Raw genomic sequence first — 17,660 nt, 5'->3', positions numbered from 1 at the left:
GCCGAACACGTTGGCGCTCGGCCCCCCGAAGTTTCGGGGAGAAATTCTCCGCCAACCCTAGTTGAAATGCCTCTCCAAAGGCTTAGCTACTGAAAGTAAGAGCCTTAAACGAAACTATGTTGGTTTCTTTGGCTCTGCCCCTTTTGCTTTTGGATCCTCCCACCACTGGAATGAAGCCACTAATAGGGATGGACGAAAGTCCCTTACCTGGTCCCGCAGCTTTTTTAGGGGCGGGGAGGTGCTCCATTTCTACCCCCAAAATTCTTGGCGGGTGGGGAAGCGCCCCGTCCCTCCCTGCCGAAATTCTGGCTGGGGGGGGGAGGCGCCCCATCCCTCCCCGCCGAAATTCTGGCTGGGGGGGAGCGCCCTGCCTCTCTGGCTGCGAAAGAAAAAAGTAAAGTAAAAAAAAAAACGTGATAGGCTACGTAAAGATTTACGTAGTCTATCACGGCTAGATTTTCAAAAGACACCATGATAAATCACGGCTGACTTTGGGAAAAAAAAAAAAAGCATGCAGGCAAATGGCGGCACCCATGGGCGCCGCCATTTGCATTCCTTATTTTGGCACGGGTAGTCTACGTAAAGATTTACGTAGACTACAGTGAAAATAAGGGCCCAAATAAGGAACGCAAATGGCGGCGCCCAAGGGTACGCGTTTTTTGCGCTTTTTGCATACGTGCTTTTTTTTTTCTTTTCCAAAGTCAGCCGTGATAGGCTACGTAAGGATTTACGTAGCCTATCATGGTGTTTTTTGAAAATCTAGCCGTGATAGGCTACGTAAATCTTTACGTAGCCTATTACGTTTGTTGGTGATTTTTTTTTTTTCACTTGGAAATGGCGGCGGAGGCAGCCGGTCGGAAGACTGGCCGCTGCCGCCGCCGCAACGCCGCCGGGACCCGCCACCGTGAGGGACATTCGCCGAAGGTAAGTCCCATCCCGTAGGGGTGGCGGGGGGTGGCGGACCGTTTCCCCGCCAATTTCGGGGTGCCGAGCTTCTCCAGAATGGCCCTCAGGCTGAAAGAGGTTCAACACCCCCTGGTTTAAGCTAAGAAATGTTACTCACCTTGGACTACATTTGACCTACTTTTCATCCATCAGTTTTATCCGCATCCTCCTTCCTTCCATCTTAAATGCTGCAATTCTAAGCACCTTTGCCAGGGAATAAGTACCACTGTACTATGTGGCACTTGAGGAACAGTGTTTAGATCAAGATATAAGACTTTGGAGGCAAGCCTGACCACACTTATCTAGGGTTTCGCCCTATTGGACCCAGTGGGATTAACTTCTGAGTAAATGTGATGCTATTTAAGACTTTGGTGGTGCAATCCGTTACATGTAAACTCAGAAGAACTCCCAGGTTAGTGTGTGTACAACTGCAGCCTAAGAAACCAATATTTATTTTATCTGGTAGATTTCACTTATACTCCCTCTTTCTCAAAAGAGTTCCAAGCACGTAGCATTTTATTTTGATGTATTTACATTTTCATATCATCCTTCCTCCAAGAAGCTCAGACCAGTGTACGATGTCCCTCTAACCTGTTTTGTCCTCACAGCAATTCTGTAAGGTGGGTCAGGCTGAGCTGGAATATGAGCTGCTGTTGCTGTTACATTCCTGCTTGGATTCTGTTGTGCACACGGGACCCATGGCCCACACAACAGAAAGCTAGCAAAAAAACAATCCCAGAAACAAGCCAAAACACTTATTCTGGATCTGAACAAGTCAGTGGAGCTTTTTTCTGCAGGCTCTGCTGACCTACCCCATCCTGGAAACTAGCATTTCCGCTAATTTTGAGTTACTTTTAGAACTGCTAGTTCTCTGTTGCACTAGAAGTGGGTCCCACTGGCATGCAGATAGGTGTGGATACCGTCCCAGGTACCCCCAGTCTCAAATTCACAATTTTATCTACTACAGCAGTACTTTACAGGTGGCCAGGCAGTCTCCTATCCAGCCTGTGATCACATACTCAGAATCATCACATTACTGAAAACTTAACTTGAAAACTGACCCAAAGAAAATGACCTTCAGTCATTCATTTATTTTATGATCTGCCTTTTCCCTGGAAAGATCATGATTTAAAAAAAAAAACCCTATAGAATAATCTGAAGACTCTGTCCACTTTACTAATACAAAGTATATTTAATTGAAAAGGGTCTTTATCAACCCACATTCTTTGTGATGGCCCACTGTAATGGGTGGAATATCCTTGAAAAACCGGTTGTGACTCAACATGAGTAAAAACAGCAAACTCTCCTTCATTTCTATTAGGGATAGACGAGCCCATCTCTGTCCAGGATCGGGGAGCTTGACGAACTGCGCCCCTGCAGTTCGTGCAGCCCAGGCCTAATCGCCGAGCTTCCTTGCTCTCCCTGCCTGCCTGCGAGCTGTGCAAGCTGCCCTTCTTTCTTGCACTGGCTGTTAAGGGCCAGCGCACAGAAGGAGGGCCTCAGCGCATCCACCCCCAGCCTCTCACCCTGGCCTTCTCGAAAGGAGGCCAGGGAGAGAGCGCTGGGGTGCCGCTGTTGCCCTTCTTCCTCACACCAGCTATTAAGGGCCAGCGTGGGAAAAAGGGCCTGGGTGGCCAGCCGCCATCCTCTCACCCTGGCCTCCAGCAGGTGGGGGGTGGGGGATAAGAGGATAAGTGCCTCCTCCTTCCCTCCATCCCCACCTGCTACAGTGGCTGTGGCAAGGGACAACCTGGTCATTTTCCGTAAGGCCACGGAAACTTATGGAAAATGGCCAGCCTTTCCTGTGCCACTGCCACTGTAGCAAGGATGGGGAAAGGAGGATAGGCACTGCCTTTCCCCCTGTCCTTGCTGAGGGAGTGGGTGCCCGAGCTCTTGCCCGACTCAGCACACCGCAAGTTGGGCAAGAGCTCAGGTCTGCAAAATGGTGTCCGGGTGGCCGAACCGGCAACTTCTCGCCGGGCTTCGAGCCCCAACCGGATGCTCACGAAATCCCTAATTTCTATATCCCCTATAAATGTCATATCATCAGCCAGAAGGCTGCATGTATATTGAGCAGATGAATGGGCATGTTGCTGCCATTCCTTGGCAACCTATTCTCCACCTGGGCACTGCTGCATGGGAAGGACTCGACATCATTACCAGAAGGAATTGTGAAGAGCAACAGTAGAAATTTGGAGGAGGGTTGGGGGAGGTATTGCTAGTTCAGCATTGTGCAATTGTGTAGCTCCAAGGTAGGTAGCAGAACCTACCATAGCCCAGGAATCATGGGCCAGCCCAGGACTACTCATGACAGAGCTGTTCGCCTGCATTGTGCTGAAATAGCAGTCCCTGTGTCTCTGCTGTCTCCTGATGTCCTCTAGTAAAGGTGATGGGTCACACTCCCCCATGTGATTGTACTCACTTGCAGAACCACCAAACCACTGTATGAGCAACCACTACTAATTGATGTAGGCTGCAAAAATTTATCTCATTTATTTCAAATCAGAGACTCTTGTCCTTGTGTTATGTCGAGCTTAGGACTTCATCAAACTAAAATACCTATAAGAGGGATGCAGAACCTCAGACCTGGGGGCCAAATCTGGCCTGCCTGGGGCCCTAGTCCACACCTCTGTGTAACGTTCCTTTGTCCTCTCCCTTCACACTTGACACACTCCAGGAAACGAAGCTTCAGGCCAACACTACTTTATTAGTAAACAACTAGCTTGTTTACAAATGCAGATTCTAGGAAACTCTCAGACTCAGGGATGTTGGAGAATTCCGCCACGGACTCCAGTGAGGCCGGTTTCTTTAGAATCCAGCCCCCTGGAGCCCGTGGTGGAACGGACTACCCCCACCCCCCAAAATCCCCCCCGGAACAGACTTACCTGGCGGCGGCTCCGGGTTGTCTTCCGGCCGCTGCCAGGCTGCTGCGGCCGCAAATGGCGGCCGTTGTAGCAGCCACCATTTGCATCCCTGCATTAGGCCATGATAGGCTACTTAAATACTTATGTAGCCTATCATGTCAATGAGCAGGGGCACAAACGGCGGCCGCTACACCATTTGCGTCCCTGCTCTTTGCTGTAATAGACTACATAAGTATTTATGTAGCCTATCATGGCCTAACGCAAGAACGCAAATGGCAGCCACTACGACAGCTGCCATTGCGGCTGCAGCAGCCCAGCAGCGGCCGGAAGTCTGGCTGCGGCTGGCCCTGGCTGTCGGCTTTGCAGCCTTGTCACAAAGCGGAGCTGGCTGGGGAGGATTCCAGGGAGGAGGGTCAGATCACATCCCCCCCCCCAGCGGACCCAGGCAGCAGACTGCTAAGTGGGATTCGTACATCCCTACTCAGACTGCATAGAACCAGCTAATCCACAAATCTATGAATATCAATAGAGGAGATGAAGTGGAAGTTAGAGAAGCTGCTAGAAGTCTGGGCATGAAGTTCTCAGCCAGACTAGCTTCACAGGGATGCCCCTCCTTTAGGGTGGCTCCCTCCTACTTTGGCTTCCATGAGTGGCCAACTTGGTGGAGCATCTGAGCCCTGCCCCTAACTTTTCTCTCTTTGCTCTGCGATGGAACCTAGCATCCCTCAAGTCACGCCCCTCACCCTCCTCCTCCTCCTCAGCTTGAGTTCTCATGGTGGAGGAATGGGGGAGCCATTCAGGCTGGGCCATCTGTGTGTAAGGTCTTGGGAAGGAAGTCTCACCATATCTGGGCTCACCGGGGAGGGTGCTGCCCTCTGTTCTGACTGTTCTGATTCTGATTCAGAATCTGAGCTGCCAGACATCTCCACACACTCAGATTCATTCCTGTCACTCTGGTCTTCCCCAGATTGCCAACCCCCTTTCCCTGGACCCACCCACTTTCTCCTGGCCACTGAATGCTTGGTGGCTTTCCTGGCTTTTGTGCAATTTTTGTTCTCATTTGAAAGGTCGAAAAGCCTCTCAAAAGGCTTAGTTACCAATCGTAAGAGCTTTAAGCTAAAATATGCCAGCATTTTGGCCCCACCATTTGCCTCTGGCCCTGTGCCATTTTGACTTTAGTGCCACCCAGCCCTCGGATGCAGCCCCCAAGAGATTCTCCAAAATGGAATTTAGCCCTCTGGATGAAAGAGGTTCAACACCCATGCTATAAAATCAATGTGGGGTAAGTGGGTGGGTGGGTAAACCAAACACATGAAATAGCAAATGGAGATGTGAGACATGGATTCTGTTTGCTTGCCTCCTGTTTTTTTAGCACATGCTAGAGATCTAAAGACAATCTTTAACACTACAAGGACCTGTGCTGATCTTATTTACATTCTTTAGCTTCCCTCAGCATTTTTATCAATGCTTTGCAGTACAGTTGCCCCAAATTCAAGGCAGATTTGGAGGTCAGGTTTGCTCGCTCATCTGAGGAGGTTCGAGGGAAGGTAAATAATTTCAGCAAGACTAGCAAAATGATTCCTCAGATTACCATTGAATTGAATTCCACAGAAAGCATGATCCAGGGTAACTAAATTGGGAGATTCCTTTTCAGGGAATGGAGTGATGAGTTTCTAAGGAAGCCTAAAGATCTGGCACCATAAGTCTAGCAAAATTTATTATTTATCAGGGGAGGTTAGGGGGCTCACATATCCATAAGTCATGGATGGAACATTCCACATTCATCTCCACTCAATACACAACATAATGCAAAAGCAAAACAGACCCAAGAATAGCATAATGGCAGTTTATTTTCACACCATTTTGGCCATGTTCAAGTTCTCTTGGACTCTTTCCATAAAACATTTAATAGTGTAACACTTTCTTCCATGCCTCTAAATGGAGAAATTCCAGGTGTTTAAGTCTTTGCAGGTTAAGAATGTGGATTGCCTGAAAATAACATTTTTTCCAGCTCTTGGGACAGGCAGTGAGAATTATCTTCCCATGGAATTGACAGATAAACTCAACATTCTCCCTCCACTTCTCACATAATAGGACAGCGGATATCACATTGTATGCCTGATATTTTGGGGCATATAACAGTTTGATAGATGATGCTGTCTTTTTCATTGGGGCTCATATCTCCACTGTGTTTATGGAAATTATTTGCTGTTCGGAAGCTGCTCTCCCTGCGCTCGACATAATATTTGTCAGTAAAATGCTTAGGAAATTGGTTGTTACATCAATCACAAACCTGTTTTGATACATACCATTAGAATCATAGCACCCAGAGCTGCCTTTTACGAACCATTTCATAGTCAGTGCTGCCTTGGTGTATAAAGGGCTCCACATACCCTAACGTTTTCTTTTAATGTTTTTTTTTCTTCCAAATTACCTTTAAACTATATGTACATTTCTAATGAAGCTTAGGAATTTTGATGAGAAAAAGAGAAGTATAAAGAAAGTTGTTCACTGCTGTGTTTGTCATCAGCTGTTGCCATGTGATTTTTGACCATTTAATATATGTTCATTACAGCTGCATGAATTATTTACTTTCATCAAGTAAATCACTTCCCATGTTCTATGTACTCATTTTTTTGTCCTCCTCCTGTCATTGTTCAAACAGGTATGCTAGGTTTTTAAAGCACCACAAAAACCTGCAACACCTGTAAACAACGACAACAGTGGGATGAATGTGCGAACATGGGCAATGATGCATGCTACCTTCAATTCACTGGGAAAAAAGAAACAGATTACCTTTCTCCAGTCTAAAGAAAACCTGGACAGTATCCCCTGGGAGTAACGTATAGAGTGCTTCTCTTGTGGAAGCCATTTTGGAAGCCATGGAAATGGTGCTGGATCAGTTCCTCTCATTCTGGGTCATCCCTCTGTGATTTCATAAAATTATATAAAAATGATTTCTCGTCTACCTGGATTAGATTTCTTTAATTAGTTAATGACAGATATACATTACTGTTCAGCAGGAATTAAAAGTACCAGAATTTGATCCCTTATTGGTTGCAAATCTTATTGATGAAATAGTGCTTGCTACATGTGCATCCAGCAGACTTGTATAGCTATTTTTCAGCCCTAGATGAAAACAAATCTCTCCCTCTCATCAGGAGAGCAATTGTGTTTCCTTCCTGAATGTTTTCTTTATTGCGGTCACTGACTGCTGTGTATGGAAACTGCCACTCCATTCACTTGTATGGATCATCAAGGGAAAGGGACCCCAGTAGGGAATAGCATAAGTAATAGGAAGTAGAACACACCTGTGTCACACTCCAGTCCAGGGGTGTTCAACAATCTCCCCTGGAACTCACTGGGGGCTACCCTGCTGCCCCCATGCCAACAAACGTGCCACTGAAATTTGATGGTTTGGCAGTGTGGCAGCCAAAATGGCCTGATTTCTCCCCCCCAAAAAGGTAAAATCTGCCCGTTTTTCATGCCACACTGCTGTGCCACTAAAGTTCAGCTGCAAGTTATGGCTTGTTTGCTTGATAAGAATGGAAAATAGGTCTCTTTTTCGGTCTTCGTTTTCGTTGTTGCCATGCCACTGAAGTTCAGTGGCAAATTCATCAGTGGTGTGTGGGGGGGGAGGGAGTGTTGCATAAAAGGCTGGGGGATTGTGAATGTTGCCCATAGGAACATAGGAAGCTGCTTTATACTGAGTCAGATCCTTCGTCCCGCTAGCCCAGTATTGCCAACGCTGACTGGCAATAGCTTTCCTGGTTTTCAGGAAAGAGTATTTCCATCCCTACCTTGCGATGCCCAGGATTGAACCTACCTTCAGCATATGAAGCATGTGTTCTGGCACTACGCTATGGCCCCTTTCAAAGCCCATCCCCTACACATCAGGGGGCAATGGAGACCATTGTGTTTTCAGGGAGAAGTGAAGAAGTCCATCCAGAACAGAAAAAGAAAAGAGATAAAGCTCAGAAGATGCTGAAGGAAATAGCAAAAATTATTTACAACAACACTCCCATTTTCTGATGTTGGGTCCTAATGCATTTTGAGCATAACAATTCTTCATCACTAAAACCAACCACTTCAGAAAATTCTAGGGATGTACGAAAGGCACTTACCTTTCGCAGATTATGTTGATGGGGGGGGAGGTGCTCTGTCCCTCCCCCCGGAATCCTGGATGGGGGGGAGGCGCTCCGTTCCTCCCCCCCCCCCGGAATCCTGGATGGCCGGCTGTGCTCCGCAGGGATTCTGCGGAGCCGCTGGCTGGCTCCGCCACCAGCCGGACATCCGGCCGCTGGCTAGCAGGGACGCAAATGGCGGCGGCAGTAGCCGCCGCCATTTGCGTCCCTGTATTCAGCTGTGATAGGCTATGTAAATGTTTATGTAGCCTATCATGGCTGACTTAAAAAACAACAACAACAACGCACGTACGCAAATGGCGGCGGCCACGGCCGCCGCCATTTGCATATGCACGTTGTTGTTGTTTTTTTTAAGTCAGCCGTGATAGGCTACGTAAACATTTACGTAGCCTATCGCGGTTTTTTTTTAAACTTAGCCATGTTAGGCTACGTAAATCTTTACGTAGCCTATCACATGTGTGTGTGTTTACTTTTTTTTAACTGGAAATGGTGGCAGCGGCAGCCAGTTGGAAGACCGGCCACCTCAGCTGCCGCCGCCGAACCACCGCTGGAGCCGCTGCCGGAGCCACCGCCGCCAGGAAGATCCGCCCCAGGTAAGTCTCGTCCCGGGGGGGGGCAGGGGAGGCAGACCATTCCGCCACCGATTTCAGGGTGCCGAATGCACTGGCATTCGGCCTCCCTGAGATCTGTGGCAGAATTCTCTGACATCGCTAGAAAATTCAATGGATGTGTTTTAACATCTATGGCTTTGAGATTATATGCAACTACATACATTGTGTGGGTCCATGATAGGGATGGATGAATCTGTCCATTTCATTTTCTGCCACGTTCAGTTCTTTTTTAAAAAAATCCCAAGTTCTTTCCATCTTGTTTATGAAGAAATGGGTGAATGTTGGGATGTAATTTGCAAAAACGGGGCCAATCAAATTCTGACCCATCTGCACCTGCTAAATTCGATAGATACAGCTATTCCTAGCATGCAGAGGACCATGATGTATCTGCCTGCCAAAGTATCTGTTAAAGATTTGGACCCTCTACAGACCAAGAGGTGATCATCCTAATTCAGCATCGCAAACATGGCTGAATGCACAGAGATTCAAACCCAGACTTATAAGAGCTAAGCACTCAAAACCCTCAGCCTGGATGGGTGACTGTCAGTTTTGCTTTCTCCCACATTTGCTTTTTTAATCTCAAGTTCTTTCCATCCCATTTATGAAGAAATGTGTATATGTTCATAAGTTCTTATAGGAAAACCGAAATGAATACAGATGGATGGACACCCTCTGTCCAAGTTGTCCAGATGCCCACCCAGCCGCTGCCCCCACTCACATGCCCCCCCACACTTGCTGAGCCATTTATGAGTGTAATATTACGTAGATGGAGCTTTTACAGCCCTATGTTCACAAAATTGAATTTACAGAAGTTCCTGAGTCCCTTTTTTCTTTTGTTTTTTTGCAAAATGGCGGCCGTGGGAATAACAGGCACTTGCAAACGGCTCAGGGTAGGTCCAGGCAGCTCAGCTAGTGTGTGTGTGGAGGGCAAGTGGGGCAGCAGCTTGGCAAGTCCAGCCCAGAGGCGCAAGTGGGGAGGAGTCTGTTGGACTCCTCAACTCAGCCGGGTGCCTGTGCCATCCCTAGAAGCAGAGAAACTTCAAACCCATCCCTAGTCCTTGGGATCTCAATAAAACATATCCATTAAACATCTAAGTGCTCTCCTTTGTTGTTGCTCAGTCATGTCCGACTCTTCGTGACCCCATGGACCATAGCACTCCAGGCCTTCCTGTCCTGCGCTCTCTCCCGGAGCGTGCTCAAGTCCATATTCATTGCATCGGTGATGCTATCTAGCCATCTCATCCTCTGCCATCCCCTTCTCCTTTTGCCTTCAGTCTTTCCCAGCATCAGGGTCTTTTCCAGAGAGTTTTTTCTTTGCTAGAGGACAACAAACTCTTGTTCCAGAGACAAAAGGTGACAAGTGCCTCTAATGAAGAGTTGGTATCCTTGAAACACAATTAGGCACAACAACAGAAAATGGGAGTGCTTTTGTAAATTGACCATACTGTTTTGTTTGGCACCTTATGAGAACCATTTCATTCCTTTTTCTGGTGACAGTGTTTTCCAGATCAGCATGGTGCCCCTGGAATGCCACTGTCCAAGGCAGCCATTTGTACTGGCTTATTGGGCTGGGCCTGCCCTGACCAGATAAGTGAGAAAACACATAGTACCCATGGTTCAAATGGGAACTGCTCACTGACAACATTGTAGCTGAACCCACACAGCCACTGTCAGGAAGCAATTCCCTTGGCTGATCTCCATAATATTATGCTTGCATAGGTATGCAGAGGCACACCTTGGGGAACATCCCATTACAGGAAGCAAAGATGTATGCATGATTTCATTTATTTATTTGTTTATTCCTTAAATGTATATTATACTGCCCAACTAGCACATGTCCTCAGAGTGCCTTACAATCATTAACCCCCCCAAAACAACAACAACAACAAAATAGCAACCAAAACAATAAATGCAACCATCATTTATTGGTGATAAATAATCACAAATAATAATAAATAATAAATAATCACCAATATTATTATAAATAATAATAAATAATCACCAATAAATGCAACCATCAAAATGACAAAATATTTAAATACACACACACGCACACACCCCTATGTATATTTAAAGAGCCAGCAGTAAAGTTGATAATCAGAGCAACAGATTAGAGTCTGAATACCTGCTGGAAGAGGAAAGCTGGAGTCTAACTGTATACAGTGAAATTGCCAGATGGATCTCCCTGTGAAGGGCACTTCACACACAGGAGGGCAACACAGAGAGGACTCTTTCCCTGGTAGCCATCCATTGCACCATGGCAGCAAAGAGCCTCTGAAGATGATCTTAGCAATTGGGCAGGAACATATGGGAGGAAACGCTCCTTCAGGTAGACTGGTCCTAAGCCTTTTAGGACTTTATAGGCCAGCACTTTGGATCAGGCCTGGTCTTTGCATTCACTCAGCTCCTTTAGCTTGAAACACCAACAGCATTATCTAAGAGTAAGAGCAGGCAAAGTTCCTCACCCCAGCTTTGTTGGACTTTTCTTTAAAACAAAATGGTGCTGCTGGGAGAAATTTGGTGACATCCCAGGGAATCTGACTTTCAGGTAGTGGTGGGGAATCGTATGGTGCCTCTAGAAAGAATGCTATGGCATTGTTTATCATCACTTCCAGAGGCATTCTGGCCCTGTTTTGAAAACATATGACAGCAGCCACCCTTCCTAGCTGCTCAGAGTGGCTTTTACCTTTAACCCCCCCCCCCCAAACCTGGATACAAATCCCTCACACTATCTCGCATTACTGTAAGCTTGTTTAGTACCCCCTACCGGAAAGGCTTCCCCCAGCTCTGTGTAATCTCCAAAAGTTCAGTTGCGACAGACATTTGGATCAGCCATATCTAAAGAGGCAATTCAGAAGCAGGAAAAAAGTGCCACTTCAGAGTGCAGGTATCTGATCACATCCTTGAATGCTGCCTTCAAAGCAGGCGTATTGAAGTTTCTCGGGGCTCTGGAGAAATATGGAGCCCTGGGAATCTATTTCCCAGGATCCCAGACGTGTTTCCCAGAGCCCTTAGTGTCCATTGATGCCAATGGAAGATTTCGTTCTTAGTTTAATTGTCATATAGACAGTGATTTTCAAGGGGAATTGCAGCTGGGGATGGAAACATTAACTCTTCCCTCCCCACGTATTGGAACAACCCCTAACCCCAATCTCCTGCCCACCCAGCATGGCAATTAAACTGGCGGGGGGACTTCCAGTGGTGCCAGTGGAAGCTTTTCATTTAAGCTTAATTGCATGAGGTGGGGGCAATTTCCCTCCAGGAGGAAAAGAGAGAAGTGAGGTGGTCATGGTGGGCAATCGAAGTGAGGGAGGGGACAGTGAGAGATTGTAAATTAATTGCAATTGAAGATGAACTACTGATTTCATTCATTTCATGTCATGTATTACATTTATTGCATTTCTATACCTCCCAATAGCCAAAGCTCTCTGGGCTGTTTACAAAGAGTGCAATGAGGTGCAAATTAATTGAAGAAGTTATTTTATTTAAGTTGATTTGGGTGAGAAAATAATTGGCCAGCTTTATGTTTTGTGAAGTTTAAATGCGTTGTATTCATTATTTCTAAATTTGCATATATATGTATACATTTCCATATGTAAGTTTTATGCAGATTTGTGTCCTATGGGCCTGGGCCCTGCCTGCATCTTTTAAGTGCTTAGCAATGTCCCTGCTTTGCAGCAAACACACCGTCGGTATGGAAAGCTAGTAGATCAGGGAAGATATTTCTAGCCTCTCTGAAATGCTGGTTTTCCATATCTATGGGCTTTTGATGCATCTGAAAGAGCATTCAGACATTTTGTGGTACCATCCCAAGAGGACAGGACCACATGCGTGAATCCTGAGGAACCATAGCTAAGCTTCCAATGAACCCAGGGAAAAGATACTGCAGTAGGTGGGGCAAATAAAAAACAGAGGAAGTAATGGGTGGAATTCACCTCCCCCTCCCCCTTAGACTATATTGACCCCAGATTTTGGGTGGGGAGGGAGGAAACTGACATAACTAAATGTCATTAAAGCAGCTTAAAAATAGGGATGTTCAAATCAGCAAACATCAAGCTCATCGAAGTTCTCTAAATTCCAACTCGAAGCTCAAGTCCCTAGGCTTGTTTTTTTTTCCCTTTTTGCATGAAAATCTGTTTCCATGCATATTTTTTTCCAAATGTACACATCAGTTGTGCATATCTTTGAAAAGTATGCATTCTTCTTCCATTAATTAAAGCATATTTGTGCACATTCTTCAGAAGTACACATTTTTTCATGCATATTTTTCAAATGTACACATGCTGTCAAACACATTTTTTTGGTCCACAAATCACATTGCAAGCTTGGAAATGTAGGAAATTCGACTGTAGATTGTGTCTGAGTCAGTGTTTGGTCCAGAAGGTACAAACTGGGTAAATCCTGATCAAAATGAATATCTGATACAGCCCTACGTAAAAGCTAGGTACCTGGACATAAGTGGCTTGTAAATGTGACTGTCATTCATTTTACACACCTGCAGTGTATTACGAAGATCTTGATGTGATGATCTAGGAAGATGACACCTGCCAACTCAGACTATATACTTGATTGGACTGATTTCCCTCCTGTTCAGTTTGCTGCCTTTCTGCAGTGTGTTTTCCTGCACTGCTGCTCCCAATATATTTGCAGACTGCTAGGGATTTTGTGGGAGTCTGAGAAGGGGGTGAAGTCTGGAATGAATTTCTTTGATTCATACACACGAATCAAACAAATGTGTAGATGGCATCAATTCTATGGGTCGTTCCTACATTGTCAGCACCCCACTGGGAAGCAGGATGTCCCATCCACATATTTTTGGGATGATGATGATGATGATGATGATAAGAACCAGTGTGGTGTAGTGCTTAGAGTGTTGGAGTGGGATTCCGGAGATCTGGGTTCTAGTCACATGCACATGCCTTAGTTACATCCTGTTTGGATTACTGTAACACACTCTACATGGGGCTGCCTCAGAGGCTCAGAAGAATGTTCAGAAACTTCAGCTGGTTCAAAGAGCTGTGGCCAGACTGCTGACTGGAGCTGGTTACAGGGAGCATACAACTCCCCTGTTAAAACAGCTTCACTGGCTCCCAGTCTGTTTCCGGGCACAATTCAAGGTGCTGGTTATGTCCTATAAAGCCCTATATGGCTAGGGTCCAGGTTATCTGAAAGACCGTATTCTCCCTTATGAGCCTACTCGGGCCCTGAGATCTTCAGGGGAAGCCCTTCTCGCCATCCCGCCATCATCACAGGCATGCCTGGTGGGAACATGGGAGAGGGCCTTCTCAGTGGCTGCCCCAAGGCTCTGGAACTCCCTTCCCAGGGAGGTGAGAGTGGCACCCTCCTTGATTTGTTTTCGCAGGCATGCAAAAACTTTTTTGTTCCAGCAGGCCTTTGGGGATAACTAGTCTGGACCTGGGAAAATGCGATGTATGGATACCATTTTTGTTGTTCTGGTTGTCTTTTAATGTTTTAATATCTTTACAATTTTAATATTGATGATTTAATTATATTTTTAACTTTTATATAGTTGTATTTATATTTCTATTTATAGGTTTTAATTGTAGCAGTTTTAACGTTGTAAGGCCGCCTTCAGTCCCAGTATTGGGAAAAAGACAGGATATAAATATAATAATAATAATAATAATAATAATAATAATAACAATAATAATAATAATACTCCCCACTCAGCCATGAAGCTCACTGGGTGACTTGGGACAGTCACTGACTCTCAGCCTCACATACCCCACAGGGTTGTAGTGAGGATAAAATGGAGAGAACTAGGGATGGCGGAGAATTTCTCCACGAATCTTCGGGAGGCCGAGGGCCGACGCATTCGGCCCCCCGAAAGTGTTGGGGAAATTCTCCGCTGGCCCCCTGCCCCCGCCCAGGATGGGACTTACCGTGGCCGAATGTCCCTCTCGGCGGCGGGTCCCGACGGCGGTTTGGCGGTGGTTCGGCAGGGGCGGGGGCGGCAGCCAGTCTCCCAACTGGCTGCCGCCGCCATTACAAAATAAAAAAGTAAACAAAAAACAAAAACCACACACCCGTGATAGGCTACGTGACGATTTACGTAGCCTATCACGGCTAGATTTCCAAAGTCAGCCGTGATAGGCTACGTAAATCGTTACGTAGCCTATCACGGGTGATTTTTTTTGGGGGGGAAAGCACGTATGCAAATGGCGGCGGCCCATGGGCGCCGCCATTTGCGTTCCTTATTTTGGCACGTCTAGTCTACGTAAAGATTTACGTAGACTACGGCGAAAATAAGGGCAACGCAAATAGCGTTCCCTTATTTTCGCCGTAGTCTACGTAAATCTTTACGTAGACTAGACGTGCCAAAATAAGGAACGCAAATGGCGGCGCCCATGGGCCGTCACCATTTGCGTATGCGCTTTTTTTTTCCCCCCAAAGTCACCCGTGATAGGCTACGTGATGATTTACGTAGCCTATCATGGCTGACTTTGGAAATCTAGCCGTGATAGGCTACGTTAATCTTTACGTAGCCTATCACGTTGTTTTTTTTTTCACTTTTTCTTTCACGGCTGGGGAGACGGGGCGCTTCTCCCCGGCCTGAATTTCGGCCGGGCGAGGTGGGGCGCCTCCCCCCCCTTGCCTGAACTTTGGGGGGACAAGCGAAGCGCCTCCCCCCCACCGTGAAGCAAGCTGCGGGACAAGGTAAGTCCCTTTTGTCCATCCCTAGAGAGAACCATGTAAGCCACCTTAGGTTCCTTGCAAGAGGGGAAAAGATGGGATTTCTTCTTCTTCTTCTTCTTCTTCTTCTTCTTCTTCTTCTTCTTTTCTTCTTCTTCTTCTTCTTCTTCTTCTTCTTCTTCTTCTTCTTCTTCTTCTCCTCCTCCTCCTCCTCCTCCTCCTCATCTCCACCACCACCACCATCACCATCATTTGCACATACTCCCCAACATCATGGGATTGCATCCAGGGAAAGCAGCTCCCATCCTGTTATGTGGGAGAAGGTGATCTTCACGTGACTTGCTGTGAAAATGAAATTAATCTGCAATGTAAGCAAGCTGAATATGAGAAAAAGAGCCTCTGGATAAGGAGGGTCTCTTTGCATCATACTGTTTCATCCTGGAACAAATGATGCTGTAAGCTAAAACATGGTTGTTATGTCAACAACAGTACAAAGGTGGGAGCTTCAAGGTTACTGTGTGTGACCTGACTCTGACTCTCACTGCACCGTTGTCAGCAATGCAAGGTTAAGGCATGCCAGGATTCTCTGTCTTGTTAGATAAGGTTTGTTGATGTTATAAAGCATCCCTTTGAAGAGGAGAACATAAAAGCATGCTGAATGTTAGATCTCTCTCTCTGTTAGATAGATCTCTCAGCAGCTTTCCAATACCATTGACCATGGTATCCTTCTGGGACGATTGTCTGAGCTGGGAGTGGGAGGCACTGCATTGCAGTAGTTTCGCTCCTACTTGGATGGTCAGCTCCAGAAGGTGGTGCTTGGGGAATATTGCTCGGCCCCGTGGATTCTCCACTATGGAGTGCCACAGGGGTCAGTTCTATCCTGGATGCTATTTAACATCTACATGAAACCATTTGAGTGCAGTCATCCAGTATTTTGGGGTGCATTGTCATCAGTATGCCGATGACATGCAGTTCTGTTTCTCCTTTTCATCTTCTTCAGGTAAGGCTGTGGATGTGCTAAATTGGTGCCTGGCTGTGACAATGGACTGGATGAGGGCTAATAAACTGAAACTCAATCCAGACAAGACTGAGATGCTGTTGGTGGGTGGTTCTAACCGGATGGAGGGTGCTCAACCTGTTCTGGATTGGGTTGCACTCCCCCTGAAGGAGCAGGTTCGTAGCTTGGGGGTTTTCCTTGAGCCATCATTGTCACCTGAGGCTCAGGTAGCCTCAGTGGCACAGAGTGCCTTCTACCAACTTCGGTTGGTGGCCCAGCTACACCCCTATCTGGATAGGGGTAACCTGGCTTCAGTTGTCTATGCTCTGGTAATCTCCAAGTTAGATTACTGCAATGCACTCTATGTGGGGCTGCCTTTGAAGATGGTTCAGAAACTGCAGCTCATGCAAAATGTGGCAGCCAGATTGATAATGGGGACCAGAAGGTCCAAACATATAAGACTGACTCTGACCAACTTACACTGGCTCCCTGTATGTTTCCGAACCCAATTCAAGGTGCTGGTTTTAACCTAAAAAGCCTTAAATGGCTTGGGACCACAATACCTGATGGAGTGCCTCTCCTGACAAGAAACTACCCATATACTATACTACACTCAACATCTAAGGCCGTACTCCGGCCGCTACACCGACGGAAGCTTGGAAGTTGGCGATAAGGGAGACGGCCTTTTTGGTGGTGGCCCCCAAATTATGGAATGATCTCCCCCTACAAGGCCTGCCTGGAACCAACATTGTTATCTTTTTGGCCCCAGGTTAAGACCTTTCTCTTCTTCCAGGCTTTCAGCAGTATATGATAAGTGTTTAATCGATCTTGGAATGTCATATGGTTATGGCTATTTATTGTTGTTGAAGTTGTTTTAGATATATGTTTCTTTGTGTATATTGTGTGTTCATGTGTTTTTTATGTAAATGGTTTTTAATCTCTGTATATTGTAGTTTTAATGTTTTTAATCTTTGTAAACTGCCCAGAGAGCTCTGGCTATTGGGCAGTATAGAAAGGTAATAAATAATAATATATGGATAACAGCGAACAGACTGAATATGTTTCTGACTTACTGATGCATCTATTATTAAAAATATATATATTATCAGGCTTAGTTAGAAAGGATGTGTGTGCCATGTCAGAATTAGAGGTGTGTGCAAATGGCCTCTTGAAATTCTCCACCTTACATGTGGGCAGAGAAATTTGGGAGTCAATTTCACTGAATTTCTCCAGGGGGAGGAGAAATTCTCAACCATTTCTCCCAGGTAGGACTACCCATTGGCAGGGCTTGTAGCATAGCTTCTTTCTTTTTTGGTAAGGGTTTTGGGGGTTTCGGTGCTGCAACAACATCAGCTGTCTTGGCAGGGCTGCCCCCAGTTTACATCCACCACAAAGCAGGTGGGGGCAGTGTTGTGACCAGCTCCCAGGATGCGGTGGAGCTAGT

The 17,660-nt window shown here is 46.2% G+C and overlaps 1 protein-coding gene across 1 annotated transcript in view; it reads left to right on the top strand.

The window, feature by feature from the left end:
• Positions 1-17,660, top strand: part of BRINP3 (BMP/retinoic acid inducible neural specific 3) — a 440,239-nt gene that overhangs the window by 319,676 nt on the left and 102,903 nt on the right. The gene's annotated exons all lie outside the window — the stretch shown is intronic.

The sequence above is a fragment of the Heloderma suspectum genome, chromosome 4 (assembly GCF_057233095.1).
Source record: "Heloderma suspectum isolate Gila_16-S chromosome 4, 16-S_ref, whole genome shotgun sequence".
Classification (NCBI taxonomy): Eukaryota; Metazoa; Chordata; class Lepidosauria; order Squamata; family Helodermatidae; genus Heloderma; species Heloderma suspectum.
The sequence above is the reverse complement of the archived record's forward strand: the minus strand, read 5'-3'. Positions and strand labels throughout refer to the sequence as shown.